This window comes from Tachyglossus aculeatus, chromosome X1 (assembly GCF_015852505.1).
Source record: "Tachyglossus aculeatus isolate mTacAcu1 chromosome X1, mTacAcu1.pri, whole genome shotgun sequence".
Lineage (NCBI taxonomy): Eukaryota > Metazoa > Chordata > Mammalia > Monotremata > Tachyglossidae > Tachyglossus > Tachyglossus aculeatus.
Genome location: NC_052101.1, coordinates 119,547,180 through 119,572,125, shown reverse-complemented (window position 1 = coordinate 119,572,125; position 24,946 = coordinate 119,547,180). Strand labels below are relative to the sequence as shown.

Genomic DNA, 24,946 nt, shown 5'->3' with positions numbered 1-24,946 from the left:
TAATTTTAAAAAAAAGTTACTTTTCAAAACTGTATCCTCAACCCTGGCACCTTCAGCTCTGTGATGGAAAGGATTAGTGTAGGAAGAAAATGGCTCCAGCCTCCTTCTAACCTTCAAAATCAATCAATCGTATTTATTAAGAGCTTCCTGTGTGCCAAGAACTGTACTAAACGCTTGGGAGAGTACAATACAATATAACAGACACGTCGCAGTCCTCTAGATTGAGCTCATTGTGGGCAGGGATTGTCTCTTTTTATTGCTGTATTGTACTTTCCCAAGCGCTTAGTATAGTACTCTGCACACAGTAAGCACTCAATACATACAACTGAATGAATTAATCCCCTGCCCACAACATGTTTATGGTCTAGAGCAGCGTACAAATCCCTTCCCTTCTGGGCTTCCCAACTCCCTTTCCCACCCGATAAAGCAGCAGCAATGATCCAAATTAGGCAATGAATGAGAGCTTTGAATGAATATTCATCATACGCTTCTAAATTTCAAATCATTCTGTGAGACAGAGAGACAAAGATAAAATAAGGGTTACCTTTGAAATAAAATGCTAAACCATTTTCCCCATAGAAGGAGGAAAAGGAACTCTCTCCGTCCCTCTTCACCCTGAGTCACCCTCCTCCTTCTATCTCCCCTGAGGTATGCATTCTCTCATGGGTCATAGTCAGATTTTTAAATTATTTGCCAATTAGCACATCATAATATTCTTAAAATGGATGGCTTAGTTTCAAGAGAGACCACACAGCAGTCAGCCCTAAATGAAATGTGGTAAGTAGATTAGTGATGAACTGTGAGAAACTTCAGGGACAATTAAAAGTGTGGAAAAACAGTCAGGGCTACTTCCTTATTTGCTTAGGGACTGCACCCAGAACCACCATTTCAATTAGACCGAGGGCAACTGAACTGCAGTTCTAACAATTTCAGTTAAAAGACGACAGGCAACTCTATAAAGAGGTGAGTATAAGGAGCCAAATATAAACAGTTCTGATCCAGCAAGGAGATTAAAATAGCAGAAACATGGTTCAAGGAAAAGGCCAGTGCCCAAGTAGATTGTAAATTTTAAGGGTAGAGTGACAACTTCCACTGGACTATGAATGTACACTTCTCCCGCTATTAAAACATGAGGCTTTAGGCTTGCTAATTTTTTTTGGTGCCAAGGAGAAGTTCATGGTGGGAAAGAAGAATAATAGAAGGAGGTTCTACCAGGGAGAGAGGAGTGTGCACTATCTGGAGAAAAACTGAAAGATGAAAGTGCAGTTAAATTAGGGAGGTTGGGGTGGGGAAGGAGTAAAACTTTCCTCATTTGACTCTAAGTAACTTGAGGGCAGGGGTCATATCTTTGACTTCTATTGTATTTTTCCTAAGACCTAGTACAGTACTCTGCCCACGGTAAGTGCTCAATAAATACTGTTGAATAAAGAGTGGAAGAATGAGCTGTGGTCAATTTTAAGCAAATTCAATGCAACTGGATGCTGATATATAATATTTCACTGTACAACACTGGAGAAGCAGTGTGGTCTGATGGATAGAGCACAGGCCTGGGAGTCAAAAGGACCTGGGTTCTAATCCCAGCTCTGCCATGTGTCTGCTAATCCCAGCTCTGCCATGTGTCTACTGTGTGACCTTGGGCACGTCATTTCACTTCTCTGTGCCTCAGCTCATCTGTAAAATGGGGATTAAGGCCATGAGCCCCATGTGGGACACGGACTGTGTCCAACCCAATTAGCTTGTATCTACCCCAGCACTTAGTACAGTGCCTGGCACATACTGAGCACTTAATAAATACCATAAAAAACCCAAGGAGGCTAGATAAGAAAATGCTTCTTGTCCTCAAAAGTCCTCATAGTCCATGCTACAGTGTCAAAACAGATCTAGGTAACCCCAAAGAATACCCCGTAGATGCTATGTTATTCCTTTGAATGTAGAAAAACTTTAATCCTGACCCAAAAAAGTGCTGAATACATTAATCACATAATTCTGAGAAAAACCAGTGTGCTGTATGTCTTCAAAACTCTAATAAGCATGCTTATAATCTGGCCTCTTTTTAAAACACTTCACTCTGCTGCCCAGATCATTTTTCTAAAAAACAGCTCAGTCCATGTTTCTGTTCAGTCCATGTTCCAAACCTCCAGTGGTTGCCCAACCACTTCCACATCAAACAGAAGGTCCTCACCATAGGCTTTAAAGCACTCAGTCACCTTGCCCCCTCCTACCTTAACTCACTGATTTCCTACTACAAGCCAGCCCGCTTACTTCACTCTGCCACCCTACTCACAGTACGTCGATCTTGCCTGTCTCTCCACCAACCTCTCGCCCACGTCCTGCCTCTGGCCTCCCTCAGCCCCACAGCACTTATGTACATCTCCATAATTGATTTATTTATATTAATGTCTGTAGCCACCTCTAGACTGTATGCTCGTTTAGGGCAGGGAACGGATCTACCAACTCTGTTATATTGTACCCTCCCGAGCACTTCAGTACTATGCTCTGCACACACTAAGTACTCAATAAATATGGTTCATTGATTAAACACTGTTACTTTTTTAAATGGTATTTATTAAGCACTTACTAAGTGCCAGGCATTGTACTAAGCACTGGGGTAGATACAAGATAATCAGGCTGGATACAGTCCATGTCCCACATCAGGCTCACAGTCTTAATCCCCATTTTACAGATGAGCTGAGGCACAGAGAAGTTAAGTGACTTGCCTAAAGTCACGCAGCAGAAAAGTGGCAGAGCCAGGATTAGAACCCAGGTCCGTCTGACTCCCAGGCCTGTGCTCTATCCACTAAGCCATGCTTCTTCTCTTCTGTTTCTTAACAGAAGAATCCCTGTTGCATGGCTGGAGACTTCCAGTGTCAACGGTGAGAGTTAAAACTCTGACAGTACCACGTACAGTAAAAGATAGGTAAAACATGAATTCAACTGATGAAACACAACATAAAGTATATATTTTTTTCACCAGCTCCTTCGAAGTTGGCTCCTGATAAGATGCATGATAATTTCTATTTCTAAAATTCCAAACCCACAACTCCAGAAGAAGGAGAAACAAAGCACAACAGGAGGAACAGAACGATGTCAATTCAGGGAACATGTCTACCAACTCTGCTGTATTATATTTGCCCAAGAGCTTAGTAGTAATAATAATAATGATTGTGATATTTGTTAAGCGCTTACTATGTACCAGGCACTGTACTAAAGTGCTGGGGTGGATACAAGAAAATCAGCCCACATGAGGCTCGCAATCTCAATCCCCACTTTACAGATGAGGCTACTGAGGCCCAGAGAAGTAAAGTAACTTGCCCAAGGTCACACAGCAGACAAGTGACGGATCAGGATTGGAATCCAATTCCTCTGACTCCCAAGCCCATGTTCTATCCACTATGCCATGCTGCTTCTCTAAGTGCTCAATTTGATTGACTGATTGATTCATTGTCCACTCTGAGTAAAACTAAAGCCAGAGTCCAGTGGCCAAAACAAGTGGGACCACAAATATATAACAGAATGTAATATAGAGCTTCCTGATGATGTCTTCAGAAAACAGAACATGTAGGGAAAACATTTAAAAAACTCCACACTGGGCAAGGGTCAGAGCTGCTTTTTCCCTACAGGGGAATTCTTTCTCTTCCTTCCCCTTTTAATGGCCTACTACAGCCATGTAACTTCAGAGAAAGGTAAAGTGGTCAATTCACCGAAGACATGTCTTTCCACAGCAGAAAGTTAGAAAAAAAATGGATTTAAAACTACATGGGTTAAAAATGTTGTTCTGTAATAGCATTCAAGACACATCAAGGGAAGTATGCAATTAAGAAAATAAAAGTCAAGAGAAGTCCATACCCTTCATTTGAAATTTGCCCACATTCCATATTGGTCAAAATAATAATTAATAATTATGGTATTTGTTAAGCACTTACTATGTGCCAGGCTCTGTACTAAGCACTGGGATGTATTCAAACAAAATCTTCTCTTAGTTTTAAAAACAACAATAAAAAAACCAAAGACCTCAAAAAGAAAATCTACATAGCTTCCTTTCAGGGCAAAATATATTTCCCCATTTTTTCCTCACTTTATTCACAAAGCTACCTTAAGCAACTGATTAGAATATATATTTTTCCAAATTTCATTCCTCATATCTTACTCTTTACAGCTTCTCTTGCTATCCTAATACTAATGGGAATGCCACTCATTCCGAATGAACCTACTATTACTTTCTTGAAACATTCGCTCCGATACTTAGGTATTTCAGTCATTGTCTAGCAGGATTTATTGCTTATGAAACTCTAAATACCTCCATTAAACAAGGGCTTCACTATAACCCAGCTTTTTGGCTAACCAAGTAAGTCACCTGCTTGTTGAAAATACTTGGAAATGGATATTGTCATGGCACATTAGCCTGGGGCTGGCTGGGTGCCTGGAAAGGAGTATCCTGTGGCAGAGGAATCAACTGATATTAACTGAGTGCTTACTGTGTGCAGAGCACTGTACTATCAAGCCACTAAGGAGCCCACCAAGGTGGGGGAATTCTCCCACAGAGGTGGTTTTCAAATGGGACCTTCCCTGGGATTGAACCAGGTCTCAATGGTATAAATGAAAAGCAATCCTGGGAGATTTCTTACTTCGAGTGGAAGCCCTGCCAGGCCGGGAAAAGGTTATTTCTAGAGTATTTTCTCCCTAGGTGGATTCCCCAGAAGATCTTCCCGCCCCAGTGATGATTTTACCTTCACTTCCTGGGGATTTTGGCCACAGAATCTCCTGCTCTATCTCCTGTTATTCCCTTCGGGGTAAACCTGCCAGCATTTTTCCCCCAGATAACTTCCTAGGGCTAAAATCCCAGTGAAGAATATGTAGAATTGGCCTTACTATATAAAGTCATTTGGATGATTTCAAATCTTCATTTCTCATTATCTGGGTAAAGATGCAGGATAATTTCTATAATTCCAAACACACAACTTTATAGGAAGAAGAAACAGAGAACAACAGGAGGAACAGAATTATGCTGATTCAGTGCCCACTTTGGGTAAAACTCAATCAATCAACCATGTTTATTGAACGCTTACTGTGTGCAGAGTGCTGTACTAAGTGCTTGGGAGAGTATGATACAACCATATTATACAGTAAAGGCTCAATAAATATGACTGACTGACTGACTGAATGAATACATCCTGTCTCTGGCTTGGAACTCTCTTGCCTTTCACATTTGACAGGCTGCCTTTCCTTGCACCTTCAAAGCCTTGCTAAAATCACGTCTCCACCACAAGTACTTTCCTGACCAAGCATTCATTTCCCCTATTCACCCTCTCTTCTGAGTCACCTCTGTACTTGGATCTATACCCCTTAAGCACTTGGTATTCACCCCAATCCCACCTCCCTGGCCTTCCATGTACCTATCCTTATACTCAGTCATTCATTCATTCAATTGTATTTATTGAGCGCTTACTGTGTGCAGAGCACTGTACTAAGCGCTTGGGAAGTACAAGTTGGCAACCTATAGAGACGGTTCCTACCCAACAGTGGGCTCACAGTCTAGAAGGGGGAGACAGAGAACAAAACATATTAACAAAATAAAATAATTAGAATAAATATGTACAAATAAAATAAATGGAGTAATAAATACATACAAACATATATACATATATACAGGTGCTGTGGGGAGGGGAAGGAGGTAAGGCGGGAAGGATGGAGATGGGGAGGAGGGGGAGAGGAAGGAAGGGGCTCAGTCTGGGAAGGCCTCCTGGAGGAGGTGAGCTCTCAGTAGGGCCTTGAAGGGAGGAAGAGAGCTAGCTTGGCGGATGTGCGGAGGGAGGGCATTCCAGGCCAGGGGGAGGACGTGGGCTGGGGGTCGACGGCAGGACAGGCGAGAACGAGGCATGGTGAGGAGATTAGCAGCAGAGGAGCTGAGGGTGCTGGCTGGGCTGTAGAAGGAGAGAAGGGAAGTGAGGTCGGAGGGGGCGAGGTGATGGAAAGCCTTGAAGCCGAGATTGAGGAGTTTTTGCCTGATGCGTAGGTTGATTGGTAGCCACTGGAGATTTTTGAGGAGGGGAGTAACATGCCCAGAGCGTTTCTGGACAAAGACAATCCGGGCAGTGGTGTGATGTATGGATTGAAGTGGGGAGAGACAGGACGATGGGAGATCAGAGGGGAGGCTGATACAGTAATCCAGAAGGGATAGGATGAAAGCTTGAACGAGCAGGGTAGCAGTTTGGATGGAGAGGAAAGGGCGGATCTTGGCAATGCTGCGGAGGTGAGACCGGCAGGTTTTGGTGATGGCTTGGATGTGAAGGGTGAACGAGACAGCAGAGTGGAGGATGACACCAAGGTTGCGGGCTTGTGAGACGGGAAGGATGGTAGTGCCGTCAACAGTGATGGGAAAGTCAGGGAGAGGGCAGGGTTTGGGAGGGAAGACAAGGAGTTTTAGTCTTGGACATTTGTCCCCCATTTCTCCTTTCTGTAATTTATTTTTAGTTTGTCTTCCCCTCAAGTCTATAAGCACTTTGTGACCAGGAAACGTGTCCACCAACTCTACTGTACTGTACTCTTCCAAGTGCTTAGTACAGTGCTCTGCACACGCTAAGCGCTCAATAGATAACATTGTATGAACTTCTCTTCCCCTCTGCTTTCCCAGGTCTGGGTCTCCTTTCTGCTGCAGCAGGAGCTCCTGTTTCTTTTCCCCTCTGTGTCCTCAGGCCCAACCCTCCAATCTGGGATTCTTTGGTCTCCAATAGCTTTCAGGTATCCTGCAAACACAATGCTGAATGAAATTGTTCTGGATATTGAACTAAAGCCAGTTCTGTCATTCTGAAGGTCCAAGAAAGCAGAAGCTGGATAAATAGGGGTGGACCATATACTAAATGATCATGGAATGCGGTTGTAATCTCAGTTTTTGCACTGGACCAAGGTTCTGGGTGCTAATCTTTCTCATTGGGTAACTCTGGGCAAATTGTTTAACTTCTCTGTAGCTTAGTTTCTTCACCTGTTGGACAAGGACAATAGGGATCTGCCTCTCAGGACTTGGCAGGGAATGTGTCTACAGACTCTGTTGTACTATACTCTCCCAATATTGAGCACATAGCAAGTGCTCAATAAATACTATTGATGGTTGGATTGAGTGGTGTGATAAACTGTCTACGGAAGTCATTGCCAGACATTTGAAAGATCTATGTAAATGCTTTAATACAGACTTTTATTTTTAAAAATCCATTCAGCTTCAAAACTGTATATTGTACCATTTCGTCACCCCAAAGGTTTATTATTTTAAAACCAGGTTAAAGATAGTGCCAGCTATGAAGCACTTTAAATAATAATGATATTTGTTAAGCGCTTACCATGTGCCAAGCACTGTTCTAAGCCCCGGGTGGGGGGGGCAGGGAGGGAGATACAAGTAATCAGGTTGTCCCCTGTGGGATTCACAGTCTTAATTCCCATTTTACAGATGAGGGAACTGAGGCACAGAGATTAAGTGACTTGCCCAAAGCCACACAGCTGACAAGTGGCAGAGCCGGGATTAGAACCCATGACCTCTGACTCCCAAGCCCACGCTCTTTCCATTGAACCACACTGCTTCTCTTTAGATGAAATCTTCACCCCAATATCTCCCAATAGCTGAAATTACTATGACCCCCACTCTTTGCTGGTTTTAATATCAAATTAAATATTTCAAAACTAAAGGAGGGTTTTGAAAAGGACAACTTCTGGCATTTAGTGCCCATTTATGTTCATGTCAACGCCATGACAGTGTACTAAGTGGGGTGTGGGAAAAAGACATTTAATTACCTACATTTTCTAAAATGTGAATTTTTTTAAAACCTAAATGTTTGTGGTGGTGTTTGCAAATTAATACTTTGTTTTTCAGAAATTTCTAATTGGAATATTTTAATGCTTACAGCTCATGTCCCAAATATGTAAACACAGGAGCCATTCTGCTCTGCTGCAGAGAGTACACTTTAGAAAAACATATGAACAAATATTTAACTAATGGACTAAAATGGCTCTAAAATTTTCCAAATAATGTGGTTTATAAAACTATCTAATTATGGATTTACCAGCTTTAAGCAATTGGGTAAATTGTAAACGATTACTCCATGTTGCTTTAGAAATGTAAATGGTACGACGTTCTAGACTCTATGGTTAAAGTCATGAATTTTAATATACTTCTTATTTTGTTTGGGGGAAAAATTAAGTTAAAGGAATATGTGATATGACCTAAAACACAGAACACCAAACATTAAGGTTACAGTCCCTTGTGCTTCAAAAAAACAAAAAGGGAACATTAAGGAAGACATTAAGCTTTGAGGAAACTCTTCCCCTCTACACCTTTAAAATAATTTAAAGTCTTTTTGGTGGGATAGAGAAGGGAAAGAGAGGGAGTTTAGATGGGCAGTGTAAATTTCAGATGGCTCAGTAAAGGCATAAAAGGGGCAAATCAAATTTTCCCATCAAATATTCACTCTATCAAACTGCTAGCCATCGACCAAATCTTAATACACCAATTTTTAAAAAAGTTTTCTGAGAAACGTTTCTAAGGAAAAAGTATATGACAAGATTATTCAGGTGCTTTTAGTTTGGAAGGTGGCTCAAATCTTCCTAAGATTCACTTTCCAAGGACTTGTAAAGCGAATTACTTTTTTTTTTAATTTCCAAAGGGCTGAAAAGCTGACAAATTAAGAGTTCACCAAATAGTTCATTGCTTCATTCAAACCAGCAGAAGAGAGAGAGAGAGAGAGAGAGAGAGAGAGAGAGTGTGTGTGTGTGTGTGTGTTGGGGGGGTCATAGTAGTTTCAGCTATTAGGAAATATTGAGGTGCAAATTTCAATATAAAGTGCTTCATAGCTTGCATTATCTTTAACCTGGTTTTAAAGAAATATGTCTTTGCAGAGCCCAAACTAAACCCTGCAAAGAGTTCAAGGCTGCTAATTTAATAAATAGAATCTTGCCTGTTCATCACAAAGACCTCTTCCTCATGTAACACTAGCTGAAGACACAAGCAATGAGGGCTCCTTCTGAGCTACCCAGGTTAGCTTTTCCCCTGCCTGAACAATACTGCTCAGCCAATTACTCCAAAACGAGGCACGGAAGAAATACTGGGGGTCGGGAGAGCTGTGGGAAAGAGAATTCACTTTTCCTTTTTTTATACTATTTGGAAAGATCTTGAGGATTATGTGGATGTGTTCTGCCTATAAACAAAACAATTAAAAGAAAGTAGATGCTCCAGTTCCTCAGAAGTCCATGTCAGGAAATCACTCTGACAGGAGAACCGCCCTCACCCTTAGCCAATGCATTCGCTGCCTGGAGTAGGGAACCATTCAACGACTTTTTCGGCTCTGCACAGAGCAAACACACACTTAACCATTTGCTGGCATGGGGGAGGAGAACGCGATTTTCTTTCCGTTCAAGTTGGTGGGCATCATTTCAGAATATAACTAAGTAAATACTTTGGGGATCAGAAAACCCTTTGGAAAAAGGATTTCTTTGGTTATTTTACCAGAAAAAAATAGAAAATGCATGAGAAATTTGAATAGTCAGTCTTCCCCCAGCATCAGATGGTGTGTTTTGGCTTGGATACGTGCAATACATGGAAAACTACATTCAGTTAATCAATGATATTTTTTGAGCACTTACTGTGGGCACAGCACTGTACCAAGCCCTTGGGAGAGCATGATACAACAGAGTTGGTAGACCAGTCAGAGACACATTAAAGAAACATCCTGCTTACAACGTTTCACACACCTATGTGGGAGCCATTTTTTGTAATTCCCCCCAAGCTGTAACTAATATAATACACATATGTACCATTTTTTAAAACTGTATTTCTTTATAGTGATAATTTTGGCGACAACGCTTGGATCTATATTTGTAGTGGGGCCAAGCTATAGTTGCTTTGGGAATCACAACTCTGAATTTCTTGGTTGTGCCTGTCCAAAGACTCAGCCATTAGGTTACAGTGGGTGAATGCTCACTATTTCTCTTTATTTTAAGAACAGGGAAACTAAATGCAAAGTAAACTGATCATGAAGTACACACATATGTGCCAGTTGGTAGAAAAAAAAGCAATCTACACACAGGTGCATTAATCTCAATATGTGGACATCTGGATAACTTGGTGGCGCTCACAAAAAAAATGACTAAAGGAGATCTACATATACAGAAAACTGATGGCTATCATTTATAACCAGTCTCAAGCGACTTTAAAAGCACAATCAAGATAATAATAATAATAATAATAATAATAATAATGGCATTTATTAAGCACTTACTATGTGCAAAGCACTGTTCTAAGCACTGGGGAGGTTACAAGGTGATCGGGTTGTCCTACAGGAGGCTCACAGTCTTAATCCCCATTTTACAAATGAGGTAATTGAGGCACAGAGAAGTTAAGTGACTTGCCCAAATTCACACAGCTGACAATTGGCAAAGCTGGGATTTGAACCCATGACCTCTGACTCCAAAGCCCATGCTCTTTCCACTGAGCCACGTAAGTTATTTACACATTCTTAAACACAAAAGTGATTCTTTTCTTTACTCTGATATTTATTTAAAACAGGATAACTAAGACTTTGAACAACTTTTTGGTTTATTTTTGTATGGTTCATGTTGATGCCAAAGTGAGACATTACAATTTTCAGCCCAATGGATAAATTTTGCCTGGAGTAAATAAATATGCCCCATTGAGATTACACCTCCACTAGATAAGGAGGAGGTAAGCCAGTTGAATTAAGAGCTGCAACTTATCCTCATTGAAAGCTACAGTTTAAGTTGGAATCATAACCAGCCTTAAGTTGGAATAATTTTTTTTTGACATACGTACGACCAACTCTTCACCTGGTTAACATGCTTAACCCATCTTCCTGTTTTCTTAACTTTCTAATCTGCTGAAACAAATTTAAAGACAGTCATTCTGAGGGGTTAAAAATGAAGTCTACTGTAGTTCAGAAACTGTAACTGCTAACAAAGATAGTTTCATTATTTCTTAACTGACATAATTATAGTAGTAAAAAGCAATGAGCTTACACATCAAGTCCAGGAAGTACAAACAGAAAGGTGAATGAGGTCACACTTATTTAAAGGTTCATATTGATAAGAGACAGGACTATTTCGATGTTTATTCTTGGTTTCATTCCTAAAGCCAGTTGGGCTTCTTTAACAACAAGTTTAGGAGAGGGATGAAAACCGAAACACGTTATCAGTACTTGGGGAGCCAAGTCAATATTTTGTTAGCCTACAGATACTGTAATATAACTTGACTTTTCCTGGAACATACATATTATATTTTAAATGTGGATGACGTTCTATGAACCTTTTTGCATTTCTACCATATGGAAGATAAGGTAGTATAACAAACAAAATGGCAATATCTGTGAAGCAGGGTTTTTTTGTTTGGGGGGCGGGGCGGTTTACACACACCCCTAAAGGAGAAAAAGTGGGATTTCCTTATGACTCTACACATAGTGCAGAATCCTAGATCTCAATGCATTCACCAGAACTCTCTAGAAAGGGTTCATTTCTTATCTATAGGAAGTTACTGGCTGAACCAATAAACAAAACATTTGAAACTTCCCTGATCCACCTTTATTTACATGATAAGCTTCGTTGCAAATTTGAAAAGCAGAGCAAAGAAAGTGAGCACCCTTCATTTGACTATAACTCAAATAGCAGTTGGGAGAAGTTTCTAAAATGAAGAAAATGGATACAATGAAGCAAGGCAGGTAAATAAACTTTTCCCTAAAACATCTGCCCTAAACATTCTGCGATAAAAGTTGGAAGGTATTTGCCAACCGTGTAACTTTAGTTCTCAACACTCTGCTCTCTTGCATCCCTAGTACCGGGGCCAATATTTATGTTTCAAGTTACTTTACTGTCGAACAGAGAGATGCTGCCCTGATGTACGTAAGGGACATGTAGTTGGGCAAAATTCCTTAATAGTCTCTTCTGCCTGTGCTCATGAGCCATAGATCCACTAACATTTTTCCCAAATGTAGACTAGCTAGAGGGTCAAGTAACATTTTTCCCAAATGTAGACTAGCTAGAGGGTCAACAGCTAAACAAACATCTCACCCAGTGCTCAATGCTGCACACATGTACGCAACAAGTTTTTTGGGGGTATGCTTTTTATGGTCTTTGTTAAACGCTCACTATCTGACAAGCACCGTTCTAAGCGCTCGAGTAGATACGAGTTAATCAGGCCGGATATGGGCCCTGTCCCACATGGAGTTTACAATCTAAGTAGGAGGGAGAACAGTGAACCCCTATTTTGCAGTTAAGGAAACTGAGGCTCGGAGATGCAAAGCGACTTGCCCGAGCTCACACAGAAGGCAAATGGTGGAGCCAGGATCAGAACCTGGACCCTCTGACTCCCAAGCCCATTCTTTATCCACTAGGCCATGCTGCTTCCCAACACCACATGGTGCTGTATCCAGACAGATGCTCATTGTCCAAAGAACGTTCCCTGATTCTGTCCAAAACACGGAGTGACGATCCGGATTCTGGAAGAAGTCCATAATTGCCCTCTCATCCTCACTTCTTTCCAAATGTGTGGACTGTCATCTTCTCGTGGTTACCTAGAGTCCTCTCTACCTCTCCTCAGGGTTAGGGTTTTATTTTAAACTGATTTCTAGCATTTCTTCCTTCTGAAGAATGGCAAAATATTAATGTTAAATGGCATTTTCGAGCTAAGCCTCGGCATGCCCGGTTCTCCAACTCCAGCATACAGGTGTTAGAAGAACATTCCAATGTTGTCAAAATGCATCTGTGGGATCTACACTCAAACAGCCACTTCTATCATACAGCTGGCAACTCTGAGAAGGGGTATTCAACTATTTGCTTTGAGGATTTTTTTCCAATAGCTTGAAATCTGCCTTTCAGTCAGCTATAAAGGAGATCAACCAAGCCTGGGTCCAAACAACTTGAGGAATTTTTGAGAAGCAAGGCTCATTATTATTATCTGCTCTCTCATTCATCCCACAATATCTAATCTGTCACCAAAACCTGCCGGTCTCACCTTCACAACATCGCCAAGATCTGCCCTTTCCTCTCCATCCAAACCACTACCATGTTAGTACAATCACTCATATCCCAACTGGATTACTGCATCGGCGTCCTTTCTGATCTCCCAACCTCCTGTCTCTCCCCACTTCAGTCTATACTTCACTCTGCTTCTCCGATTATCCTTCTACAGAAACATTCTCGGCATGTCACCCTCTCCTCAAAAATCTCCAGTGGTTGCCTATCAACCTCTGTATCAAGGAAAAACTCCTCACTATTGGCTTCAAAGCTTTCCAACACCTTGCCCCCTCCTACTTCACCTCCCTTCTCTCCTATATCCCAGCCCGCACACTCCACTCCTCTGGTGCTAACCTTCTCACTATGCCTCATTCTGCCTGTCCCACTGTTAACCCCTGACCCATGTCCTAACTCTGGCCTGGGACGCCCTCCCTCCTCAAATCCACCAATCACACTTCCTCCCTTCAAAGCCCTTCTGAAGGTTCACCTCCTCCTTGAAGCCTTCCCAGACTAAGCCCCCCTTTTCCTCAGCTCCCCCTCCCCTTCCCATTGCCCTAACTTGCTTCCTTTGCTCTACCTCCCCTCCTTGCCCCACAGCATGTATGTACAAGTCTATAATTCTATTTATTCATATTAATGCCCGTTTACTTGTTTTGATGTGTATATATCTATAATTCTATTTATTTATATTTATGCTATTGATGCCTGTTTACTTGTTTTGATGTCGGTCTCCCCCCTTCTAGACTGTGAACCCGCTGTGGGTAGAGATTGTCTCTCTTTGTTGCTGAATTGTACTTTCCAAGCGCTTAATACAGTGCTCTTCACACAGTAAGTGCTCAATAAATACAATTGAATGAATTATTATTTAGCATTTCAACCACTTCCCCCCCGCAAAAGTAGATTTATGATCCATTTAATTTGTTTTTCTTCACAGGAACCCTGGGAGTAACTTCCTGAAGAGAAAGCTATGAGCATGAGCTACACCTGCACTTGTGTGGGCTGGATTAGAGGTTTTCTTGGAACCACCCCCGTGGTTCCTTGTAACCCCAAGACAGTTTATCAGCTTTGAAAAGGAGGGAAATAAAGTGATAAAGCTGTAATGACTTACCGGAAGATGGTGTTTACCCCACGTGAACATCTGTCTATCGCATCTAACTACCCATGAAAGTACTAGTTTCTTACATCCATTCAGACCAATGCCCCTGTTGAATTCATTCATTCGTTCAATCGTATTTATTGAGCGCTTACTGTGTGAAGAGCACTGTACTAAGCGCTTGGAAAGTACAATTCAGCAACAAAGAGAGACAATCCCTACCCAACGACAGGCTCAAAGTCTAGAAGGGGGGAGACAGACATCAAAACAAGTAGACAGGCATCAATAGCATCAATATAAATAAACAGAATTACAGATATATACACATCATTAATAAAATAAGTAGAATAATAAATATGTACATACATACACAAGTGCTGTGGGGAGAGGAGGGGGTAGAACAGAGGGAGCAAGTCGGGTGATGGGGAGGGGAGGAGGAGCAGACGAAAAGGGGGGCTGCCTGGAGGCCCGGGCAATGGAGTCGGGGGAATAGCAGAAGGCACAGTGGGGAATGGAAAGAACCGATCTAAGTGAGCTTAGAGAGAGTCTGCTTGCTGGAGGCAGGGAATGTATCTGTCTATTGTTTTATTGTCCTCTCCCAAGCACTTAGTCCACTGCTCTGCACACAGTAAGCGCTCAATAAATGCCATCAACTGACTGAGTTCTGTCGGGCTTCCCCCAGTTCCATATGGTAAAGGCTTCTCCTTACCCCTGCTCCTGGCCCACAGCAAGAAAGATTTGAATTCACAGAAACTCATAATACATGGGCAGCAATTTCTCATTATCAACCGAACAAGGATTTAAGTTAGTTTAGAAGACAGTAGAAATCCTGAACACCGAAAAGTTTAATTCTACACCAGTGCAATACAGTCATATTTCATTCATTCAATCATATTTATTGAGTGTTTACTGTGTGCAAAGCACTGTATTAAGCGCTTGGGGGAGTACAATACAACAATAAACGGACACATTCCCTGACCAAAATGAGCTTAATTACATCTACAAGTGTTATTAATCAATCATCGATTGTATTTACTGAACGCTTACTGTGTGCAGAGCACTGTACTAAGCACTTGGGAGAGTACAATACAACAGACACAATCCCTGCCCACAATGAGCTTACAGTCTAGAGGGGGAGAAGATATTAATATAAATAAATAAATTCAGGATATGTACATAAGTGCTGTGGGGCTAAGCGGTGGGGTGAATAAAGGGAGCAAATCAGGGCGACACAGAAGAGAGTGGGAGAAAAGGACATGAAGGCTAAGTTAGGGAAGGCCTCTTGGAAGAGATGGCTTTCAGTTAGGCTTTGAAGGCGGGGAGAGTGATCGTTTGTCGGCAGGACTTGGGTGAGAGGTCGGTGGTGAGATAGACGAGATTGAGGTACAGTGAGTAGGTTGGCACTAGAGGAGCCAAGGGTGAGGGCTAGGTTTTAGTAGGAGAATAGCGACAGGTAGGAGAGGTGGTGGGGTGAGAGGCAAGGTGATTGAGTGCTTTAAAGCCCATGGTAAGGAGTTTTTGTTTCATATGGAGGTGGATGAGCAACTACTGGAGGTTCCTGGGGAGTGGGGAATCACGGCCTGAACGTTTTTGTAAAAAAATGATCCAGGTAATAGAGTGTAGTACAGACTACAGTGGGGAGAGTGAGGAGGCAGGGAGGTCAGCAATGAGGCTAATACAGTAATCAAGGCAGGATAGGATAAGTTCTTGGATTAATGTGGTAGCAGTTTGGATGGAGGGGCTAGGGTCGATTTTAGTGAGGTTGTGAAGGTTGAACTAACAGGATTTAGTGATAGAGTGAATATGTGGGTTTAATGAAAGAGAGAGGTGTCAAGGATAATGCCAAGGCTTGTGAGACAGGAGGGATGGTGGTGCTGTCTACAATGATGGAAAAGTCAGTGGAAGGACAGGGTACAGAACACTGTACTAAGTGTTTGGGAATGAACAACATAACAGAGTTGGTAGACACTTTCCCTGTCCACGACAAGCTTACAGTCTAGAGGAAAAGATGAGCATTAATATAAATAATTTATAATATATAATTTATATATATTTATATAGGAGCTCTGAGGCAAATATCAAATACCCAAAGATCACAGATCCAAAATGCAAAGTCACAATTTAGCCTAACATTCCCTGTCTGCATTGCTTGTTGAGTGTTTTGAAATCTTCAGGTTCATGGTGATGAACAGCTCTTAGAAACCCCTCCTACATATTCATCTCTAATAATAATAATAATAATAATAATAATAAGGGTATTTGTCAAGCTCTTACCATGTACCAAGCACTTTTCTAAGTGCTGGCGTAGATACGAGGTAATCAGGTTGTCCCACATGGGGCTCTCAGTCTGAATCGCCATTTTCCAGATGAGGTAACTGAGGCACAGAGAAGTTAAGCGGCTTGCCCAAGGTCACACAGCAGACAAGTGGCGGAGCCGGGATTAGAACCCACGTCCTCTGACTCCCAAGCCCGTGCTCTTTCCATTAAAGCCATGCTGCTTCTCTAATGTAGTTGACCACTCCTTCAATCTAACTTCAATAATAATGATGATATTTGTTAAGCACTTACTATGTCCCAAGCACTATATAAGCATTGGGATAGGTTAGACAGAGTTCAACTTGTCTCTGCAATACACTCCTTTGCTCATTTTTTGCTAAATTTTCCATAAGATACAAAGAAAAAATTTAATCCATTTTCCCCAATGACAAATAACCCTTGGAAATTAAAAAAAAAAGCAGCAACCCCAAAGGAAATCACAGTCAAACACAAAACGAGCACCATAACCCTGACAGATTTAGCAAAACAATTCTGGTGGGGGGATTTATGAATAGAGAAGCCAATAATTTTTTTTTTAATTACAAAAAGTATGGTGCTACAGACCTAGCCAAATATATCCTCACTGTGGTGTTTGGTTTATTCATCAAAGGGAGTTTCTCATCCAGCAGCAGTGCAGAAGAACAGATGCTAAAAGTGCCTTGCAGTCGCCCTCATCTTTGGGTAGAAGCATGCCACCTGCTACCCATGCAGTTTAATGGCTCCGCAGTTGGCACAGCTTCATGAATGATGAGAGAGTACTTTTCACCTTATGTTTAGCCCAAGAAGTGCAGAAGTTCCAAAGTGAAGTTCTCTTTCCTTTCTGATGTACTGCAATCCTAAATTATGCAAGCCGCTCTTCTTAACATATTTCATCTTGCATTATGATGCCTGTACAGAGAAATGCTGCTAAACTGTATACTTTTCTTCATGACAATAAATTTCATAAGAAATGAAAATACAAAAAAGGAATCCTGAAAATGATGGGCTCTTTTGGTGACTAAGAAAATAATTAGGAACAGGGAAGAGATGAATGTTGAAATCTTTCAAGCTGAAACATATAGAGATGTCTCTACCCAATGACAGGCTCACAGTCTAGAAGGGGGAGACAAACAACAAAACAAGTACACAGGTGTCAATACCATCAGAATAAATAGAATTGCCTTTCTCATTTACTTTTTATGCCTTGAATTGATCCAATGTTTCCATTCCTTTCTATATATTTTCATTATTTTCCCCACTCTGTTGCTCTTTCCTGCTCCATTCTTCTTTGGGTACAGTGTTCCTGAGCAATTTAAATATCGTCACTGTCAGGAAAGCAAGTTTATTCAAAATCTCTTTCTGGACTTCAGAATGTGTTTATGTATATTTCTTCAAATACAGAGAAGCAGCATGGCTCAGTGGAAAGAGCACGGGCTTGGGAGTCAGAGGTCATGGATTTTAATCCCGGCTCTGCCACTTATTGGCTGTGTGACTTTGGGCAAATCACTTAACTTCTCTGTGCCTTAGTTATCTCATCTGTAAAATGGGGATTAAGATTGTGAGCCCCACGTGGGACAACCTGATCACCTTGTATCCCCCTAGCGCTTAGAACAGTGCTTTGCACATAGTAAGCACTTAACAAATACCATTATTATTATTATTATCATTATTATTATTATTCAACTAATTATTGGTGCAGCCAGACTAAAATGGTTAACTGTGGAACTCCACAACTACTTGGACATTTTCCCCAGCAAGCTATCTCTCAGTGACTTAAGCTGGCCAAGGTAATCAAAATTACATAGAAGTGGTATGATCAATTGAAACCCAAAGTCCTGGCGGTTTGGTTAAAGGCAGAGATAAGAAGAAATGAAGAGAGGAGAAGAAGAAAACTCAACCTAGTAAATCCTCACTATTTTCAGAGATCCAGAGATAGCATTAAAGCCTGGAGAGTTAATTGATAAACTTGACTGCGTAGGACTTGCTAACAAAGCTTCTAGATGGCACATATGTTACTATAGCTTATTCAGGACACCAAAGTCCAGAAAAACCTGGAAAGACAACAGAAAATGTTTTCTACAGAAACACATTTTACAAATTTTAGTTTCCTGGCTAGAGGACTAAAAACATGATGCAATTTGACATCTAATGGCTAACGGTAATTTCCAAAGCGATGCTGAATTCAGGCAATTATTAGAAATGCATAGTGACCATTATGCTCTGCATTTAAACTGAAATCACTTTAAAACTCTCTTCCCTCCATTTGCAGTTCTTTCTTTAGAGAGGGTCTGAGCAGCATGTGTGTCGATTTTTATAAATGGAGCTTTTTCAAGCAAAGCTTTCATTAAATGCAATTTACAAACAACTACAAAATAAAAGCGCATAATACCATGACCTTTCTGAACTGAAATAGAAATGCTGAGAACCTTATTTACACAGGAGCAGATAAAATTAACATAGCAGGTGTTCTTTCCCACAAACAAAGGCTGTCAAAAACAACTTGGGGGGGCGAGTATTGGGGGGGAGTAGGAAATGCTGCCCATTAGCACAGTTTAAAATATCACCACAATTTTCATTGGCACACCAAAAACAAGAATCTCCCAGCACATTTTTAATGCAGTTTTGGATAACTTGTTTGTCTGGAATATGATTTCTTTTTTACACCATATGCCAAAAACTGCCTACTTTTCATTCATTCATTCATTCATATTTATTAAGCACTTACTGTGTGCACAGCACTGTACTAAGCACTTGGGAAAGTACAATATAGCAATAAAGAGTGACAATCCCTGCCCTCAATGAGCTCACACTCTAGGGGAGGAGACAAACATCAATACAAATAAACAGACATCAACATGAATAAATAAAATACAGATCTACACCTAAGTGTTGTGGGGCTGGGAGAGAGGGGAAGAGCAAAGGGAGCAAGTCAGGGCAACACAGAAGGGAGTGGGAGATGAGGAAAACTGGGGCTTAGTCTGGGAAGGCCTCTTGGAGGAGATGTGCCTTCAGTAAGGTTTTGAAAGAGGGGAGAGTAATTGTCTGATGGATTTGAGGAGGGAGGGTGATCAGGCCAGAGGTGGGACATGGACCAGGGGTCGACGGTGAGACGGGCGAGATAGAGGCACCATGAGAAGGTTAGCACCAGAGGAGCGGAGTGTGGGGGCTGGGTTGTAGAAGAAGAGAAGTGAGGTGAGGTAGGAGGGGGCAAGCTGATGGAAAGCTTTAAAGCCAATGCTGAGGAGTTTTTGTTTGATACTTCACATCTTTTACCCTGAAGGGCTTCTCCAGTAATCAATTCATCAATCAATGGTATTTCATTCATTCATTCAATCGTATTTATTGAGCGCTTACTGTGTGCAGAGCATTGTACTAAGCACAATACAACAATAAAGAGACACATTCCCTGCCCACAATGAGCTTACAGTCTAGGGGGAATGGGGGGAGGTATATTATTTAATATAAATAAATTACAGATATGTACATAAGTGCTGTGGGGCTGGGAGGGGGGAAGAACAAAGGGAGCAAGTCAGCGTGACACAGATGGATGTGGGAGAAAAGGAAAGGGGTGGGTGGGGGGCTTAGTCTGGGAAGGCCTCTTGGAAGAGATGTGCCTTCAATAAGGCTTTGAAGGTGGGGGAAAGTAATTGTCTGTCAAATTTGAGTAGGGAGGGTGTACCAGGCTAGAGACAGGACTTGGGTGAGGGGTCAGCGGTGAGGTAGGCGGGATCAAGGCACAGTGAGAAGGTTAGCACTAGAGGAGCGAAGTGTGCGGGCTGGGTTGTAGTTCGAGAGTAGCGAGGTGAAGTAGGAGAGGGCAAAGTGATGGCCTGCTTTAAAGCCAATGGTGAGGAGTTTTTCTTCGAAGCTGAGGTGGATGGGAAACCACTGGAGTTTTCTGAGGAGTGGAATGACATGTCCCAAGCGTTTCTGTAGATAAATGATCCAGGCAGCAGAATGAAATATGGAGTGGAGTGGGGAGAGACAGGAGGCTGTCGATCAACCAATGGATCGATCGGTGGATCAATCAAGCACTTGGGAGAGCACAATAGAATGAATAGACATGATCCCTGCCCTCCATGAGCTTACAATCTAGCGGGAGAGATAGGCACTAAAATCAAATTACAGGTAGGAGGCAGCAACAGAGTATAAGGTTTGTACATAAGTATTCCTGAGGGAGGGGTGTGGAGGGTGGGGAGGGGGACACTGTTAGGGGGTGAGTATGAGATGAGACACATGTGACTTCACAAGGGCTTTGAAGATGGGGAAAGCAGTCATGTGCCAGATGTGAAGGAGAAGGAGCTCCAGGAAGAAGGGAGGGTGTGAACACGAAGTCAGCAGCAAAAGAGGGCCAGGCACATTGAGAAGGTTAGCTTGAGAAGCAAAGAGTGTGCGCTGAGGTTTAGTGACATAGCAAAGATAAGTAGCAGCGAGAGAGCTGAATGAATGTCTTAGAGCCAATGGTTAGCAGTGTGGCTCAGTGGATAGAGCATGAGCCTGGGAGTCAAAAGGACCTGGGTTTAATTCCGGCTTCACCAGGTGTCTGTTGTGTGACCTTGGGCAAATCACTTCACTTCTCCAGGCCTCAGTTACTCATCTGTAAAATGGGGATTAAGAGTGTGAGACCCATGTAGGACAAGGACTACATCCAACCTGATTAACTTGTATCTACCCCAGCGCTTAGAACAGTGCTCAGTACATAGTAAGCGCTTATCAAGTACCATAATTATTATTATTGTTATTATATTATCATTATTATTACTGAGGAGTGGAGAGATGTGCACAAACTGATGTTTTAGAGAAATGACCCAGGAAGCAGAGTGCAGATTGGATTGGAGGCAAGGAGGTGAGCAAGGAGCTGATGCAGTTGGATAGTCACTGGACCAGTGTGTTAGCAGTTTGGATGGAGAGGGGGGAGCAGATTTTTGAGACGTTATGAAGAAACAACAGAAAGTATTTGGTGACTGACTGAATATGGGGGTCGAAAGAGAGAAGAAGCAAAGATAATGCTAAAGTTGCAGGATCAAGAGACTGGGAAGATGGTGGTATTACCAACAATGATCAGAAAGCGACGGGATTTGGGAGGTGAGATGAGGAATTCAGGTTGGGACATGCTGAGCAGGAAACGCCAGTGAAACATACGTGTACAGATGTCCTGGAATCAATCAATCAACCAGTGGTGTTTATTGAGCACTTACGGTGTGCAGGGCCCCGTACTAAGCGCTTGAGGCCTGGAGCCAGGAGAAGATGTGAAATCGTAGAGTAGGAGACAGGTCGTGTGTAAGCTCGTAATGGGCAGGGAATGTATCTGCTTATTGTTGTACTTTCCCAAGCACTTAGTATAGTGCTCTGCACACAGTAAGCGCTCATTACATATGATTGAACGAATGAATAGTGAGGTAGATTTGGTAGTCCCCCCTCAGAGAGGTGATTGTTGAAGCCATGAGAGCGAATGAGCTCACTAAAGGAGTGTGGATTGAGTGAGAGTAGAAGAGAACCCAGAATTGAGCCTTGAGGGACACCCTCAGTTAGGGAGAAGAACCCTCAGTTAAGCAGAGGAAGAGGCAGTGAATGTGCCCAAGAAGGATCGGCCAAAGAGATAGGCACAGAAATCAGTAGAGGACTGGGGCAGAAAAACCAAGGTGACGTAGTATTTGCAGGGCAAAGGGCAGGGATCATGTCTACCAACTCTGCTGTATCATAGTTTCCTAAGTGCCTAGTACAGTGTTTTGCACACAGTTAGTGCTTAATAAATACCAAGAACTGATTGATAAGCAAAAGGATAAGGGAATAACAGAAGGAACACTTTAGTCAGAGAAAGTGAAGACAACGGAATACTAGAACTGAAAGTTCCTGGCACTGATAATGACTCATTCTGGAACCCTGAACAAATCACTTAGCATCTATGCATCCAGTTTTTCTCCATTCACTTATTGCTCAACACTTATAGAACAAAAAGTACGTAGAACATGAATTTTGACAATGTAGGCAGTATGCCTAGTGGAAAGAGGCTGGGACTGGGAGTCAAAAGACTCAGGTTCTAATCCCAGCTCTGCTGCCGGCCTGCTGTGTGACCCTGAGCAAGTCACTTAGCCGCTCTGGGCCTCAGTTTCCTCATCTCTAAAATGGGGTTCCTTCCCTCTTAGCTTATGAGAGCTATGTGGGACAGGGACTGTGTCTTTCGAGAAGCAGCGTGACCTTGTGGATAGAGCATGGTCTTGGGAGTCAGAAGGACCTGGGTTCTGATCCTGGCTCCACCATTTGTCTGCTGTGTGACCTTGGGCAAATCACTTCACTTCTCTGTGCCCTGGTTACCTCATCAGTAAAATGGGGATTACGACTGTGAGACCCGTGTGGGACGTGGACCGTGTCTGACCTGATTAGCTTGTATCTACCCCAGCGCTTAGTATAGTGCCTGGCACATAGAAAGCACTTAACAAATACCACAATTATTATTATTATTAAAGAAGCCATAGTTAGCACTTAACAAAGGCCCTCATTTTTAAAGTAAAATGTGGATATTACTGCTACTAATACTATTATTCTTATTCAAGTAGCCTCTCAGGAGCTGGGTCAATCAATGTTCACAGAGTTCTTTGACATGTTTGAATGAAAAGAACTTCAGAAGACTACATAATGATTATTACTCATCCATATACCCTTTTACTCTGCAACTAAATGCAACTGAGGCAAATCCTTCCTCAACACACTTAAACATTATTATAAATGCAAATGATTGCCCATTCAAAATCACAGCAAATGCTTTTCTTTGGGATCTTGGAAGTTTTGTGATTCATTGTTCAATTGACTTGCTGTTAAAATTAACAGACAATGAACAGAATACGTTATCACAGCATTCCAGAATCAACGTTTAAAAAAAAAAATTGGCCGAATAATTGGAGGAGGAAACCAGGAGAACAGAGGAGACTGGCCTCAGTAAATATTTCCCACTACACTGTACATATTTTTTGGCAATTGTCACTCTGCATACATTGCACACATTACAACACATTTTCCATATCGGAATGACTGCAGAGTACCGAAGCGATCATTAACCCCAGTACAAGATGGTAGGAATATTCCACAGAGCAAGGTGGCAGACCAGCGACCACAATGGTCACGCAACTAACCTGCATTTTTGTGGTTAATGATGTCAACACCTTAATTAAACTCAGCCTGTTATCTTGTTCAAGGGCCATTTAATAATTACATAGGTCTTGTGTAGTTAGCATCAGTGTAATGTGTTACCAAGGATCAGGACCTAGGTAAGCAAAGGGCATCTCCCACATTATCAGTTTTTGTGTGTGTTTTTTCCTCACAGAAATTTTTCAACCCAAGTCTAGGCTTAACATTTCAGTCCTTAAGGATTATCCATCACTATTTTTAATGGTATTTGTTACGCTCTTACTTTGTGCCAGGCACAAAGTGCAGTACTAAGTACTAAGCCCAGGGATAGATACAAGCTAATCGAGTTAGACACAGTTCACGTCCCACATGGGGCTCACAGTCTTACTCCCCATTTTACAGAGTGAAGTGACTTGCCCAAGGTCAAACAGCAGACAAGTGGCAGAGCCGGGATTAGAACCTAGGTCCTTCTGACTCCCAGGCCCACGCCCGTGCTCTATCCACACTGCTTCCCTATTTCTAGTGAAGATTTATAACAAATCCAATTGACTACACAGCAATTCGTCCCATAGCTCACCAGCAAGCACTCCCTTCAATCAAGAGCTGCTTTCCAGTAAGTTATCAGAGCACATTTTATGTGTCTCCCTGTTCTTTTCCATAAAACAGGAGTTCTAAAAGTAGAGATAGCAATTTGAACTGATAGCAGATACTTTTTTTATAGAAAAGAAAAACCTAGTTTCTCCTCATACCTTGGGTAGAAACCCATATTCTAGGCCAGTAAACCTCACCTTTTCCCTTTCATTATCAGTGGTCCCTGACCTGTTTCATGCCCTTTTTTCCTTATCTTCTCTGATCATCCTTGGAATTAGGGGTGATTTGTCTTGGTCCTTATGCCTTATCTGAATAGCCCACTGAAACTCTTTCCCCTCTTCACAGAACACTTGACCCATATAACGCTAATGAACAGAATTCTTTACGGCATGCTCAACCTATGTTCTTCTAAAGTTTGGTAAATCATAAGACCAAAAGTGTTCAATTCATCTGGGTGCTTAATTACTTGAAAATTGGAAAGAAAAAACTTGGTTTAGTCCCATCAAATGACGAAGAAGGGTACCAAATGGACACAGGGGGAACCTCAAGAGGGGTAGCTGGAGAGATGGGTGACAGTGGTGGCAGGAAGTTGTTTTCTTTTGTTTTGTTTTTAATGGTATTTGCTAAGCACTTACTATGTGCCAGGCACTGGAGTAGATACAAGCTAACCAGGTTGGCACAGTCCATATCCCACATGGGGCTCATGGTCTTAATCCCCATTTTACAGATGAGGGCTACTGAGGCCCAGAGAAGTGAAGTGACTTGCCCTTGGTCCCATGGCAGACAAGTGGCAGAGCCGGGATGAGAACCCAGGTCCTTCGGAGTCCCAGGCCCGTGCAC

At 42.1% G+C, this 24,946-nt stretch overlaps 1 protein-coding gene across 6 annotated transcripts in view; it reads right to left on the bottom strand.

Annotated features, from left to right (window-relative positions):
• The window catches only part of INSR (insulin receptor), a 183,894-nt gene that overhangs the window by 63,623 nt on the left and 95,325 nt on the right, over nt 1-24,946 (bottom strand). The gene's annotated exons all lie outside the window — the stretch shown is intronic.